Consider the following 16134-nt stretch of genomic DNA (forward strand, 5'->3'; position numbering starts at 1 on the left):
CCCAATTGTTCTCTGTCCTGAGTTTGATGCGATCGTGACTGTAAATCCGAGGCCCACATCTCCTGTATTTGCAAGCGTGAACTGAAGATTCCTGTGATCGAACTGGCATTTGTCAAAGCACAGAGAGAGAAGACTGGCAGTATAGGGGCTCTCATGATTTCTAGCCAAGATATTCCGGAGTCCAAGAGACAGGAGGCTGCCACAGAGAGACAGAAGAGGAGAAGAGTTGCCGAGGAAAAGAGACTTGAGAAGGCCCAGGGTGAGGTAAAAAAGGCCGATGATTGGAGTCAAGCTGATTCAGAGTTTAATGACTTCCCCATGGCTGATCCGAGTGCTGACCAGGAGAATGGTGACTTTGTCCCTAACCCAGAAAATAATGATCCCAAACCTTCCAGGCATAAGATTCGAAATAGGAAAGATATCCCGAGCATAGCTCTGGCCAGCATGCGACACCACACTGGTCTCAGAGAAACTGCAGAGATAGCAACAGCTGCCTGGATTGACGGTGGTTTGATAACACCTGATGATGTTCACCTGGTGATATATCATAACAAAGTAAGGAGAGCTCAGGAGAAACTTGTCAGTAACCTAGAAGAGGAGTTTGATAAGGGGATAAGAGAAAATGGAATCAATTGTTTATTCTTTGATGGGAGAAGGGATGACACTAAAGTGTTCATGAAAGTTGGAGATTCTGACAAGTTGTTCCCTGCCATGGTGAAGGAGGAACACTACTCCTGCTGCAGTGAACCAGGAGGGAAGTATTTGTGGCATTTCACTCCAGAGAAAGATGACATCAGGAAACCAGCTGAGATAGTGGCAGATAACATTGTGAACTGGCTCAGAGAGAGGAACGTAGACCAGACCCTGCAGGCCATTGGAGGGGACAGCACCAACACGAACACAGGGTGGCAAGGGGGGTCATACAGTGGATAGAGCGGAAGATTGGGAGGAAGCTGGTCTGGATTGTTTGTGACCTCCACACCAACGAGTTGCCACTCAGACATCTGATCCAGGAGCTGGATGGCAAGACTCTTTCAAACAACAGATGGTCTGGTCCTCTTGGCAAGATGCTGGACTCTGCCACTGAGTTAGAAATAAATCCGAGCTTTGAAAAAATCACAGTTGGCCCTCCACTCGTTGAGCTTGCACATACTGTCATTGACGACCTGAGTAATTGACCAGTACTATGGTTACATGATTTGCAGTGCCATCAAAACTGGGTCATGCCTGATAGACTTGCTTTACCTGCAGATAGGTCCAGTCTCACATTCTAGGTGGCTCACAACGGCTCTCAGGTTCTGCAGAATTTGGGTCGCTCATCATAAACTGAAAGGGAACCAGCTTCACAACCTGAGACTTATTGTCCAATTCATCGTGAGTGTCTACTTGCCAAATTGGTTCAACACCAAGGTCAAGTCATCGTTCTCCGAAGGTCCGAGGCATGTTTTCTTCCAGCTTGAGCTCCTGAGGAGTCAGCCAAGGAAGGTTGTTCAGATTGTGGAGCAGACTGTGAGGAGATCTTCCTGGTATGCTCATCCCGAGGCAGTTCTGCAGACAATGCTCTGCAGTAAGGATGAGGAGGAGAGAAGAGTGGCAGTCAAAAAGATCTTGGATATGAGACTTATGAGAGGATCTGGGCATGACGAATCAGTTGGTGACGATTCCTTCAGGGTCAGGAAGACTCCTGAAGTCAATCTAGGTGCCAAGACCTCACTGATCTCATAGATCTGAATAACATCCAGGCTGGCAGTGAGCCCCCTCTTACCTGCAGCCTCACCAATGTTCAAGTCAGAGCTTTCCTGGACAACCCCATGCATGTCCCTGCCTGGCCCTCGCACACCCAGAGTATAGAGCGTTGTGTACAGCAAGTGAGCGAGGCCAGCAGTCACGTGTACAGCCAGGAGAGGAGGGAAGGCTACATCCGAGCTCAGGTGGTCAGCAGGGAGGTGATGAGTAGAAACAGAAGCAAGAAAGACATGTTCTCTATGGTGTGCAGCAACACCGGGTCGTAGTAGTAAAACCGGTTTTTGTATTTGATGATTTTGTTTTCTAAAGGAATATTAAATTTAATAAATGTGTCAAGATCATTCGTTTCACTATTCTGGATCATTTTCATCCTAATAAATTAACCTGATACATTTACTTAACTTTAAATAAGCTATTTAGTGGTGTTGGTAAAAGGGTGGGAATACTGAATTTTCATAAGATTTCAAGTTAAAAATTTACCGAGCAAAAAATAAAAACTTTTCAAATCTGAAGATATCACATGATTCTGCACATAGAACTACATCATTAATACCATGGGCCGATTTTTCAAACTCCAAAAAAAAAAAGTCGCCTCCGTATGACACACCCTAGTACCCATACCGGAACACTCAGCATGTAAACTTTGTGAAAAACCTTTAAAGCATACACTTGAACACTATGTTATTGAATGTGACACTGTCAAAGACTTCAGGCCACCTGGCTCATTGTATCATGAACTCTGTAATTACTACATTGAATTAGGGGTGCTTGAGGTCACTCTTGCTGTTTATCCCAAAATTGCTAGCCCACACTGATTAGTCTTCAATTAGAATATGACTTCCAATGTATAGGCAGTACTGTCTTGCATGGCAGTGAACAGTGACATCATCCACATGACTCTGACCTATATATACTGTACTGCTAATGAATATGATGTATTTCTTTGCGTACGAACCTCTGTCCTGCATGGCAGCGAACAGTGACATCACCCACACGAATCTGACCTATATATATTGTTAATGAATATGATGTATTTCTTTGTGTGTGAACCTCTGTCCTGCGTGGCAGTGAGAAGTGATACCACCCTCAGTGTCAAGACCTGACTGAATTACTCAGAATAGGCAAATTGTACTACAAGCTTTGTCAACAAATGTGTTAAACTAAAAAAAGCTGTGGCAAAATAGTTCGGACGATTGGGCGAGAGTGTTAATGTTCATTGCATTCAGGGGCGCTGTCCGCCCGCGGACCTGTGTCAAATTGGAGTGAGCGCGCGGGAGTGTTAGTGTTCGTTGCGAATCAGGCGTTGTGAATCAAGAAAAATTTCAGTCATTTGCTTAACAAAATATCAAAATGCCTTACTGTGGAAAACTATGAACTGTATGGAACATAATCATGTAACATAACATGATAATTAGGCTGCTATATGACATTGAATCATAATAATAATTACGTGTATACCATAAGTAAGTGAGAAAATCTTAGGAGTTGATTACTCGTTCATCAACATCCTCATCATCTGACTGTGACATGTTAGTATAAACGCCTTTGCAGTGGCCACAGCATGTGGAGCAATTGAGTCCATTCTTGCAGTATGTACACTGTCTAGTATTACATTTAGTTTTGTAGTTACATCTGACTGCTTCAAGCAAATATGTGAAACCTGATTGTCTGTCTGTGAGAACTGGAAGAAACTTGTCACCTTGTCTGTACCATCCCCAATCTTCTGGTGACATACTAGTTGCATTACCCATCCACTCACGAACTTGAAAATATACACGCAAACCGTGATATGCTGCAGCAGCTGATAAAGGTGGCAGACCTTCAAGTTGCACAAATGATGTACTACTGCCTAGCCTTTGGTAGAATTGTTCTAACCTAAGAAAATTCTATGTGTAACCTTGGAGACCTTTGTAGATATGAACTAATGCACTTTCCCCAGCTTTTATAATATCTGCCTGTGTACTGTCACGTTTAGAGAACACCTGTGCTTGCTCTAGGAATACCTTAGTTGTGTGAATTAACTTGAGACCTATCTTCTTGCCCACACCATACAAAGAAGATGTGGTGTCACACCCTAGAATAGCATGCACAAACAAAATGTTAACACAGACTTCTGAACCAAGCATTGTTCGCATTACTTCCATATTCCAGCATCTTGAGGCTCTCTTGCTGCCTTGACGAGATTCAGGTCTGAAATATATGGATGGAGTTCCTGGTGTCATATGCCACCACAACACAATTAGAATATCTGTCATCAGCAACCACGATTGTAGACTTAGTAGGATTCTTGTGAGCAGTAGCAACGGCATTCTGAACGACAACCAAGACAGAATCAGCTTTGGCATGTTTATCACAATAACCTGATTGAGTCAAATGATCAGCTAACAGGTAGATGAAGTTCTGTTTTTGACTACACTGTAGAGGAAATCCTCTTTATTCCCTTGGAACACCATGAAACCACATACTTTTACACTAACACCAACGTACTTCGTGTCTCGTCTTAGATGAGTCACATCTTTAGTTGATGGTCCCTAAGGATATCCGTCAAATACGACTATGACTCTGCCACAATGAGATGAGACATACCATGTGCAGGCTTGACAGAGATCATCATATGTCATTCCCTGACTCCACATTAATCTATGGAGCATGTCATGGGTTGCGTTAGGCTTACCCACGCAACCAACTCCAAAGTTTGTTTTACCAGAGATAAGACGCCCGGCGAGGCATAACTGGGACATGTATTTTTCAATTAGTGTATGTTAGCCAGCCTTTAGGGGGGTGGGCAGTGAAACAGTGTTGTACTGTTCATCGCTTCACACCCAAAAACCTCATTTTGAGTAGTATCCCCTGAGCCATGGGTTAGTTAAGACGTCGTCTCCATCCTCTCCCTCCTGAAAGGGGGCGGGACACCACACCACACAGAGTCCTCCACCGCCACTCCGTCCTGTGAACCGTCGTCGACACGAGACTAAGCGTGTTAACCTAGGTTGTTATCCCTGTGGAAATATCACGTGTGGATGCCTGGTTGCGACAAGAGCAATCCAGGCTGGCCTATCAAACCTACAGTAAATGGTTAATTAATTCACGCTTACAGAGTTCTCCTGCACGACACCCGTCTACCGTGACCGTGATCGACACGAGACTAAGTGTGTTAACCTAGGTTTGTTATCCCCGTGGAAATATCACGTGTGGAAGCCTGGTTGCGACAAAAGCAATCCAGGCTGGTCTATTGCACCTAATGGTTAATTCAAGTCACGCTTACCAGTTCTACTTGCCGCGACAACCGTCCAGTGACTGTCAGTGACGCGAGACTATGTGTGGTAACCCAAGAGTACCTTTTTGTTGTTATGGCCGTGGGAAGAAGTTCTTGTGATGAAGCCTGGTTGCAACAAAAGCAATCCAGGCTGGCAGTAAATGTATCACTTGAAGAATTAAGGCTCTGTTAAGTCATACCACAGTAGAGTAATCACATGTGTCCCCAAGTTGGAAATTCCCTGTTTTAGAAGATTAATTTTATTACAGCGTGAACGTGAGTGAACCATATATCCATACAAATTGTAAATCATTGTATGGAAGTTTGACAAATAAATGTAAGTGCAATTATCTGCCCGTATCTGTGATCCTATCTTATTATTACTGAAGGTAATGACTGATTGGTTATGTCATAGTATAACCAATAACTTAGATGGATGTTGAAAATTAAATGAATTCATTAAATCATCATTTATCAAGTATAAATCATGGAATGTCGAGTGGTGGAGTGAACTTCTACGTAGATACGCCATAATCTCCTGTAAGTAACCAGTGTGAAGGTATCGAACTCTACGGTAAGAAATAAGAAATACGACATAATATTATCTTTATATAATATAATCCACTCCTACTCCTACTACCACGGATTCATACCAAAACCATGACAGAGCAATACACCGCCATCCAGTACATACTGGACATAACTTGATGGAGTGGGCATATCAGGTGGCATCATCTTCCACAGTACATCAGCCAATGCAGAATTTGTTGCGAATCTTGGAGTTATCCTGTTCTCAAAGAGTGCGGGTGGATAACTGCAGAGTTCAAATTCAAGTGCTTCGGCTAGATTGTCATTTGTGAGCCTACAGTAACATGTCTTTGGAACAAGAGCCGGGGATCGATGATGATATCATCTTTTGATTTTTTACAGCATTCTTGCTGCTGAGAGGGATCACTTGTTCTTTACGTTTGAAAGAGTGTTGTGTTACATTTTCCAAATCATGTTTTGAAGGACTTTATTACCAACATCTGACGCTTGATCAGCATTAACGGACCTATCTGCTGACACCCCAGTAACCAAACTGTACAGTTCGTGATTATCTGTGAAGGGATTCCTTGAAGTCAAGAAGCTAACTATCTTGTGAGTATCAGACACATCCCTTGTCATTACTTTCATAGGTGACTGCAAATAATCTCTTGAATTGCTAAGTTTACTTCAGATGTAACGCTGTTTGAAAGCAGCCATACCAGACGTTGTGTCTCACCCATACCTCACCCACGAGTCGGTCCACCTGTTGGCTTGAGGCTTCGCATCAATACTTGTTCTATGACAAGGTCAGGAGATAGCCCAGTCCAGAACCTATCTGATCTTCTGACCACATGGAATCCTTGTAGGAAATGTTGATAGACTTCTGGATGCTCTTCCTATAGATGATCGATTTTGCAGATACAATAAAGATGATTTGGTGTAATGGCTACGACCAGAAGCTGCTATGAATGGCAACATCTTTCGCATCACGGTCAGATGCAGTATCCAATTTCCTGTGCATTCAGCCCTGTTGAATGCTAGGAGAATAGAAATAATTTCTAAGTATTGTAACCAAAGCTTGGAGGTCCGTGATTTTTTTAATTTTTCTTTGGCCATATCAAGCTGATTCTGTATCTGTTCAAATGTGGCCGATTTCTCTACATATTCCAATGTGATTATTCCAACCATCAGGTCACCATAAAGTCTCTGGGCTTTTTTCAGTGTGTCTGGAGGAGCTTGCTTTGCTCAGGTGAACTGCTTCTCAAATCATCATCTACAGAGACTGAATCATCATTTGGTGCATCTATAACATCTGCTTTGTTTTGGTAACACAGTTTAAAGACCTTTGGCACAAGGAGCATGTGGATAGCAGCACTGACAAGAAGATGCCCACGGACAGCCCTGGCAAATGCCTTGCCTCTGAGGATGTGTGGCACAGCATTGAAGCTACCTCTGGACCAGGTAGCATTCCCCGGTCACAGTCATGGGCTCGTGGGCCGTGAGTTCGAATCTGGCGGGTTGAGGTGTTGATTGTATGTAGAAGTCCGCGTGCTTTATTGGCCTAATGATATATATATATATATATATATATATATATATATATATATATATATATATATATATATATATATATATATATATATATATATGCAAGTAAATCACTGTAGGTGCGTGATCTAGTATATGCTGAGATAAGGTGTTCACATCTTCAGAGTACAGACTAAAGGTACAAAATAAGGTGTATATATACAGAGGTGTGTATATATACCTTGTTTCTAATTCTCATTATATATATATATATATATATATATATATATATATATATATATATATATATATATATATATATATATATATATATATATATATATATATGTATATAGATGTGGTATGAGGAACTCCAGAGACAACTATTTGGTGATTTAGAATATTATTGATATGGATATGTATTTTTGTAAGCTCCGGAGGGGGAAAACGTAAAGATATTTTGTGAATCCGCGCTAGAACGAATATGCATCCCAGCGTTGGGGGGGGGGGGAGACGCAATGGCGTTGTTTACATCCCAAAGACGCGTCGGGTGGGTCCAGTAACAGGTGTGTTCCACGTGTTTCTTGCTCTGTTAGAGTGTGTTTGATAGATTGAGCATAATAAATGTTATATGAAGAATGTGATGATCTCGTGGAGGTAGTCTGTAAGCCAGAATAAGGCTAATTCTAGCTTTGCTCTACAGATATTCACCCTGGAGTGAGTCGACAACAGCCACTCCCCTGTGTTATGCTGGTGGGTTGGGTTTATTATTTATTGTTTAATTCCTACGATTGTGTGTTACAAATATGTGAATAAAACAACAGTTGACGCTTGTTTTGTAAGTATAACGTAATAATGTGTAATAACTAGTTATGTCTGATCTAGGTCCCAGCCTTTTCCTTCTCGGGAGATTTCTAGAGTAAATAAATGAGAGAAAACTACAAGTGTGTGTCCTATCCCTGCTGTTAACGCTCATAGGAGCGTTGTTGGTTTGTTGCTGGAGAAATAAACCCTCAACGTTGACGCGTATCATATAATTCGGTCAAAACCTGTTAAAGAACATTTCTCATATAACAAATGCTGTTATCTCAGGACACATATTATGAATAATACAATCAATATACAGTACATAGCCTGTTAACATCTTAAATATAACTCGCATGTTATAACTATTGATACAGGAGACAATTGGTATAATATGATCAAATTACAGTACATAAATATACTTATTAAAGTTATTTAGAGTTTCTTAGCAGATTCTAATACTTCACGATCACTCACGTTTTAGGGTCTAGTGGTCTGAACCAACGTGTTGTCTGTCCCGTAGAAATCAGTAGACTACCCTCGAGGGCAATCTCAGCCCGGAGGCGAGGGCCATATGTTTTCGTATTGAAACACCTCAGCAGATTGGTCAGCAAATTCGTTGTCAACACTATATCTCTTATTTCACCCCCTCTCTCTCTCTCTCTCTCTCTCTCTCGCCTAGTTTATCTTATTATGGTTATCCCTCTCTTTCTCTCTCTCTTCTAGCTTATCTTACTGTGGCGGTAACACCTGCTTTGTGCTTTGCTACACTTGGTGGAGATAAGGGGTATGCAATTGCTTGCATGAGTAAGTAGAGATTGTCCCTCATAGAGCAAAGAACAAGCAGCACCCAGGCAGTAGTTACTATAGCCGAAATCACCTGGGGAGGAGCACGCACCACCGCCTCCTGAGGATCGACAGCGGAGGAGAGAGCGTGGACTGGTGAAGCAGTTACCTACACAGAGGAGGACGAATCTAGAAGCAGCCAAGCATGAGTTACCCATCCCCACATCACGCTCCAGAGGAGAATTTGATCGACTTGAGAAGCTCGGAGATAAGTGAATTGTGTCATCAGAGTATCCTACCCTTATGCAATCAAGTGCAAAGACTCACAAACCAGATGGAACAGTGGGTGAGCAGTCCCACTAAGAGTGTTAAGATGGAAACTGGCGTCTCACAGTCTGAACAGAGGTGTGAGCCTATGCACAAAGAGGACAGTGTTGATATTTTCCCTCAGGTGGTAGCCCATGAGATGAAGCTCAGGACTTTTTCGGGGACTCCTGATAATTCAGACCAAATTAATGTAGGTGAGTGGATAGCTGAGGCCAAGCGTAACATAAGGTTGCTTGGCTACAAGGGTAGAGGGTCAGTCAACTATATTCTTAAATTTCTCACTGGTCCTGCTCAGGAAAGGGTAGAAAAACTGGCTTGGAGTGACAGTTGTGATAGTGAAGGGGTTCTCGCAGTTTTAAAGGATACTTATGGAGAAAACCTGACGCTGGGGGAACTCCATTTTAGACTTTATCAGAGGACTCAGGGTGTATTGGAAAATGTGTGGACCTATTCACATGCTCTTGAGACGCTGCATGAGGAGATAGTTAACGTAGCCCCAACGCAAGTCGTCAGTAGGTCGGATACTTTGAAAGAGGTTTTTCTTAAGGGCTTAAGGGATCAAGGGATGCAGAGTGGCTTACGTTGGTATTTGCGTGGCCAGCCTGGAATGTCTTATGAGGAATTGGTACAGGTAGCTGCAGAAGAGTCAAAGAAGACGACAAAGCAGACAATTAAGGAAAAGAACCCATCTAAGGGTGTGGTTACAGCTATAAACGAATGTTCGCCCATGGTTAAGGAAGTGAGAGAAACATTAAACTCCCATGGAAGTGTACCTCACGAGAGTGGGGTGGAGAAGATGCTTGCTGAATTACGAGTAGATATTCAGGCGGTGAAGACAGACCTAGTCCAAATTAAGGGGTCACCGGAAGTTAAACATTTTAACGAGGGAAGGCCACTTCCGTTCCAGGGAGAGTGCTATATATGTGGACAGTGGGGGCACAGGGCGGCCACCTGTTGGCACCGGAACCAAGGTCGAGGTAGAGGAGGTCCACCAAGGTGGGCCTCTCAGCAGCCAAGAAATGGAGTCAAGACCACGGGAGTGTCGGAAATTGCTAGAGAATAGGGAAATGGCCAACCCTTGCTTTGGGAAGCCCACCAGTAGGGGTAGAACAAGTGGGCTGGTCACACAGAGAGTGGCATAAGGACAGGCTGGTGGGGAAAACCCCTGTCACTGCAGTTAAGATAGGAGTAGTCTTGGTTACATCTCTTCTGGATTCAGGTAGTGAGGTGTCTCTTGTCTCAGAGACAGTTTATCGTAGATATTTTGAATCTAGGGGAGTTGGATTACAATCCCCGTAGGGTCTCGTGTTGAAAGCCGCTAATGGTGGGTCAATACCATACCTGGGCTACATGTTGATGGATGTTGAGATTCTTGAATATAAAATAGAGCAGGTCGGGGTTCTCGTGAGGAAGGGGGAGCAGAGCTCTGCTAGTCAGGCCCCCGGGTTGATAGAGATGAATGTACTTCGACAATGTCGAGAAGTTCTAGTGAAGGATTTTGGTCCCCAATATGTTGACTGTAGTATTATAAAGGGAAACAGATTTTTTTCTAAGTGCTTCCAAGAGATTGAGAGCATCCATCGATGGCAGCAGAAAGACCACGTGGGGTTTGCCTCCTCTACTAGGTGGAAACCAACAAGAATCCCTGCAAACTGCCGCCAGGCAGTCAGTATTTACATCCGAAGCTTACGGAGATGTCCCAAACTTGAAGTCTTGATTGAGCCAATGCAGGCGGGGGTAGGGTGGCTCCCTCCCAAACTCCTTCTTATCCCTTCATACACTACCATTAGGTACGGTAAAGGGGTTGCCACTGTGGCCAATGTGGGTAATTCTTGCATGTGGCTAAAGCGAAACTGGCATGTTGGAGTGGCTCGTGGGGCCGATCTGTGTCCTCAACAAGAAACAGCAGAGGTGAGCTCAAACAGTGTTGAATGGGGGACAGAATGTCCAGCTGATGGGCAGATGCCAGAAGATCTAAGGCAAATAGGGCTGAAGATTGACCTAAAACAAATACCCAGTAGCACACAAGAGAGACTTTGGAGTGTGTTGCGGAAGTACCGCAATGTTTTTCTGGACAGCAAGGGAAAGTTAGGATGCACTGGGATAATCAAGCATACCATCCCTCTCGTAGATGAGACTCCCATTAGGCAGCCTTTCAGACGGATTCCCCCCACTCAAATCCAAATGGTTAGGGACCATATCAACCAGCTGTTGGAGCAGGGGGTCATATAGAAAAGCACTAGTCCATATGCAGCCCCGATTGTTCTGGTGAAGAAACGAGATATGTCACTGCGTTTGTGTGTCGACTATAGGAAACTGAACAAAGACACTCCTAAGGATACTTTTCCACTCCCAAGAATTGATGAGTCTCTTGATGCTTTGGTAGGAGCAAAGTGGTTTTCAACATTCGATCTAGCCTCAGGATATTATCAGATAGAGATGGATGACAAGGACATCCAAAAGACTGCTTTCTGTACACCATTCGGGCTGTTTGAGCATAAACGCATGCCAATGGGATTATGTAATGCTCCCGGAACATTTCAGCGAGTCATGGAGAGCATTTTTGGCAGTGAGATATTTTCAACCCTGTTGGTGTACCTAGATGACCTCATGATATTCTCAAAGACACTTGATGAGCACATAGAATGGCTGGAAATGGTGCTCTCTAGGCTAAAGGGACATAACTTGAAACTGAAACCATCCAAATGCAACCTGTTTCAGAGGAAGGTTGCCTATCTTGGATATGTAGTGTCACAGAAGGTAAGATTGAGGCTGTTAAGCAGTGGCAGGTTCCCACCACTATTAAGGAGTTACGTTCCTTCCTTGGGTTTGCCTCTTTTTACCGACGGTTTGTGCCTGGATTTTCAAAATTAGCTACCCCATTAACAGCCTTAACTTCAGGTGCCACCGCCCCAAAACCAGTCCATCTGCTCGAGGTGGGCCCAGGTGCATGACGATGCATTCAACCAACTAAAGGGCAAGTTAGTCAGGGCACCCATTTTGATTTGTGCTTATTTTAGCAAGCCATTTTTCCTAGAGATCGATGCCAGTTTTCAGGGGCTAGGAGCTGTCTTGTCACAAGAGGTAGAGGGCAGAAAACACCCTTTTGCCTATGCCAATAGGGGCTTGAAGGGGTCGGAGAGAAATATGAAGAATTACAGTAGCATGAAGTTAGAGCTGCTAGCTTTGAAGTGGGCCATCACGGAGAAATTCAAAGACTATCTGGCAGGCAGCAAGTTTACTGTCCTAAGTGACAACAATCCTTTGACTTACTTGGACAAGGCAAAGCCTGGGGCAGTAGAACAGAGATGGGTGGCTGATTTAGCCCGGTTTGATTATCATCTGGAATATCGGGCAGGGAAAGCCAATGGGAATGCAGATGGATTATCCAGAAAGAGCCATGAGCCAAAACCTGAGGCAGATGACTCCTCCGAAAGGGTTGAAGCTATGGCCATAGATGCTTTCGGGGAGGAGAGTTCCCTTAGTGGTGAGGATAATGAGACCCCATGCCCAGCTGAGGAAGGAGCAGAGAGCCCTCAGGTGACTGGACAGTTAATGTGGCTTCCCAGCATATCTCAGGAAGGTTTGGAGCAATTGCAGGAGCAGGACAGTAACATTTCATCGTGCCGAAAGGGCCTAGAAAGGCAGCTAGGAGAAAGTGAATTACAGCAGCTGAGAAAGGGCCAGGATTTTAACAGCCTATGGAAACAGAGAGAGAGATTGCTCATTTGTAACAGATTGCTGTTTAGGAAATGGGAAAGGCCAGGCCAGAAGGAGCTAAAACAACTAGTTTTGCCTACTACCTTGAAGGGGGAGGTAATGAAACTTTTGCATGACGACATGGTGTCATCAGGGCATTGAACGCACCACTAGATTGATCACTAGAATGGATCAGGATATCTTTGAATACTGTAGGGACTGCCACCTGTGCATTGTAGCAAAAGCAGTTATCCCAGAGGTACGCATGCAAATGAAGCCACTGACAGCCAGTAGACCCTTTGACATTGTGGCGGTGGATTTTACAGTGCTAGAACCTTCAAGTGACGGCAGAGAAAATGTGCTGGTGGTGACAGATGTGTTTTCTAAGTATACCTGGGCATTCGCCACACGGGATCAGAAGACAGCGACTGTAGCAAAGATCCTGGTTGATGAGATATTTACCAAATATGATGTTCCTGGGAAAATTCACACTGATCAGGGAGCCCAATTTCAGAGTGCATTACTGAAAGACCTGTGCAAGACCTGGGGAATAAAGAAATCTAGGACTACTCCATACCATCCAGCTGGAAACGGACAGTGCGAGAGGTTTCACCGCACAATGCACCAATTGTTGCGAACATTGTCAGTCAATCAAAAGAAACATTGGGCAAAGCATCTAGGAATGGTAACTGCAATCTATAATAAGACTCCTAACTCAACCACTGGGTTCTCCCCTCACACTTTGATCTTCGGGACTGATCCCAAGCTTCGGATAGATATGTTGTTAGCACAAGCAGAGGAGGAGGACTCGTGTGATGATTGGGTGACACTACACAGAGAAGTATTAGAGAATGCCTGGAGAGTTGCAAACGGTAATTTTGAGAGTAAGTGTCATTTAGTAGGAAGCTTCTGTATGATAAGAAAGCGAGAGGAAAAGCATTGGACGTTGGTCAACGTGTATTAGTGCGAAACCTTCATGGAAAGGGAAGGAATAAAATCCAGGACAACTGGTATGAGGATATATATGTGGTATCCCATGTGTTGAATGAGGAGGGAAGTGTGTATAGGATTGTTCCTGAGGAAGGAGATGGGGCCTCAAAGGTAATACACCGTATGCATTTGCGGGCAGCCCCAAGGGTAGCTGATGGCTCAGATGGGACAGACACCTATGATGGTGATGATGAGGACGATGCGGGTTGCCCGGTGGGGGACCCACGTCCTGACAGTGGTGAAAGCTCTAGGCACGAGGTAGACACACAAGGTTCTAATGAGGACCTGGACCCCGTAACAGATAGTAGTAGTAGCAGCAGTGAGGAAGAGTCTCAGGTGGGACTTGCAGTCCGTAGAAGTAAGAGAGCTACTGCGGGAAAACACTCAAATATGTTTAAGTTACCTCAGTCGACAATACAAAGTGTTTTAGTGCTATAGATTTAAGTTTTACATTGTTAGTTCCTATCTGACAGTACAATTTGTAAAGTTCCTCCTACCAACTGCTCAATGCCTCAGAATGTTAGGTCATTTATTTTCTTATATACTGTACCCAGTATCATGGGGACCATGATAAGATTAAGTGGGGGCAGATGTGGTATGAGGAACTCCAGAGACAACTATTTGGTGATTTAGAATATTATTGATATGGATATGTTTTTTTGTGAGCTCCGAGGGGAAAAACGTAAAGATATTTTGTGAATCCGCGCTAGAACGAATATGCATCCCAGCGTTGGGGGGGGGGGGAGACGCAATGGCGTTGTTTACATCCCAAAGACGCGTCGGATGGGCCCAGTGACAGGTGTGTCCCACGTATTTTTGCTCTGTTAGAGTGTGTTTGATAGATTGAGCATAATAAATGTTATATGAAGAATGTGATGATCTCGTGGAGGTAGTTTGTAAGCCAGAATAAGGCTAATTCTAGCTTTGCTCTACAGATATTCACCCTGGAGTGAGTCGACAACAACAGCCACTCCCCTGTGTTATGCTGGTGGGTTGCGTTTATTATTTATTGTTTAATTCCTACGACTGTGTGTTACAAATATGTGAATATGACAACAGTTGACACTTGTTTTGTAAGTATAACGTAATAATGTGAAATAACTAGTTATGCCTGATCTAGGTCCCAGCCTTTTCCTTCTCGGGTGATTTCTAGAGTTAATAAATGAGAGAAAACTACAAGTGTGTGTCCTATCCCTGCTTTGTGCTTTGCTATATATATATATATATATATATATATATATATATATATATATATATATATATATATATATATATATATATATATATATATATATATATATATATATATATATATATATATATATATATATATATATATATGTATATACAGTATATATATATATATATATATATATATATATATACGGTTGTGTTAATTGTGAGGATTAGTGGATGTCATCATTATGACCTGACCTCATGTTTTTTAGGTCACCTGTATTTAAGCCTCTCTCTCTGTCCATGAAATCTAGTTGCCTCTGAAGATGTCTTGAGATAAAGACGAAAGCTAAAAAGGTACTCCGTTGTTTCCATTTTCCCGTGTGATTTTTATCAAGGGTATATATATATATATATATATATATATATATATATATATATATATATATATATATATATTGATAAAATCACACGGGAAAAGGGAAACAACGGAGCACCTTAGCTTTCGTCTTTATTCAAGACATCTTCAGAGGCATCTTCAGTTGCCTCTGAAGATGTCTTGAATAAAGACGAAAGCTAAGGTGCTCCGTTGTTTCCCTTTCCCGTGTGATTTTATCAAGATTTATCTTATCCACGTTTTTCGTGGATCTACGCGTATATATATATATATATATATATATATATATATATATATATATATATATATATATATATATATATATGTATATATATATATATATATATATATATATATATATATATATATATATATATATATATATATATATATATATATATATATATATATATATATATATATATTAGAGATTGTGTCATGCTGGAGGCGAATTTTTTTTTTAGTTTGAAAAATCGGCCCATGGTATTAATGATGTAGTTCTATGTGCAGAATCATGTGATATCTTCAGATTTGAAAGTTTTATTTTTGCTAGGTAAATTTTAACTTGAAGAATCTTATGAAAATTCAGTATTCCTCCTTTTACAACACCACTAAATAGCTTATTTAAAGTAAAGTAAATGTATCAGGTTAATTTATTAGGATGAAAATGATCCAGAATAGTGAAACGAATGATCTTGACACATTTATTAAATTTAATATTCCTTTAGAAAACAAAATCATCAAATACAAAAACCGGTTTTACTACTACGAACCGGTGTTGCTGCACACCATAGAGAACATGTCTTTCTTGCTTCTGTTTCTACTCATCACCTCCCTGCTGACCACCTGAGCTCGGATGTAGCCTTCCCTCCTCTCCTGGCTGTACATGTGACTGCTG

The 16134-nt window shown here is 42.3% G+C and overlaps 2 long non-coding RNA genes across 2 annotated transcripts; both read left to right on the forward strand.

Moving 5' to 3' along the window:
• The first annotated feature begins 7565 nt into the window (after positions 1-7565).
• Positions 7566-7998, forward strand: LOC121880320. The gene is made up of 2 exons (XR_006091516.1): positions 7566-7623; positions 7761-7998. It is a non-coding gene; the product is annotated as an uncharacterized LOC121880320 (long non-coding RNA).
• A 5488-nt stretch (positions 7999-13486) lies between these two features.
• Positions 13487-14839, forward strand: LOC121880350. The gene is made up of 2 exons (XR_006091519.1): positions 13487-14462; positions 14599-14839. It is a non-coding gene; the product is annotated as an uncharacterized LOC121880350 (long non-coding RNA).
• Positions 14840-16134: the final 1295 nt, after the last annotated feature.

Source organism: Homarus americanus, unplaced genomic scaffold, assembly GCF_018991925.1.
Source record: "Homarus americanus isolate GMGI-L3 unplaced genomic scaffold, GMGI_Hamer_2.0 scaffold20930, whole genome shotgun sequence".
In the NCBI taxonomy this organism is placed as follows: domain Eukaryota; kingdom Metazoa; phylum Arthropoda; class Malacostraca; order Decapoda; family Nephropidae; genus Homarus; species Homarus americanus.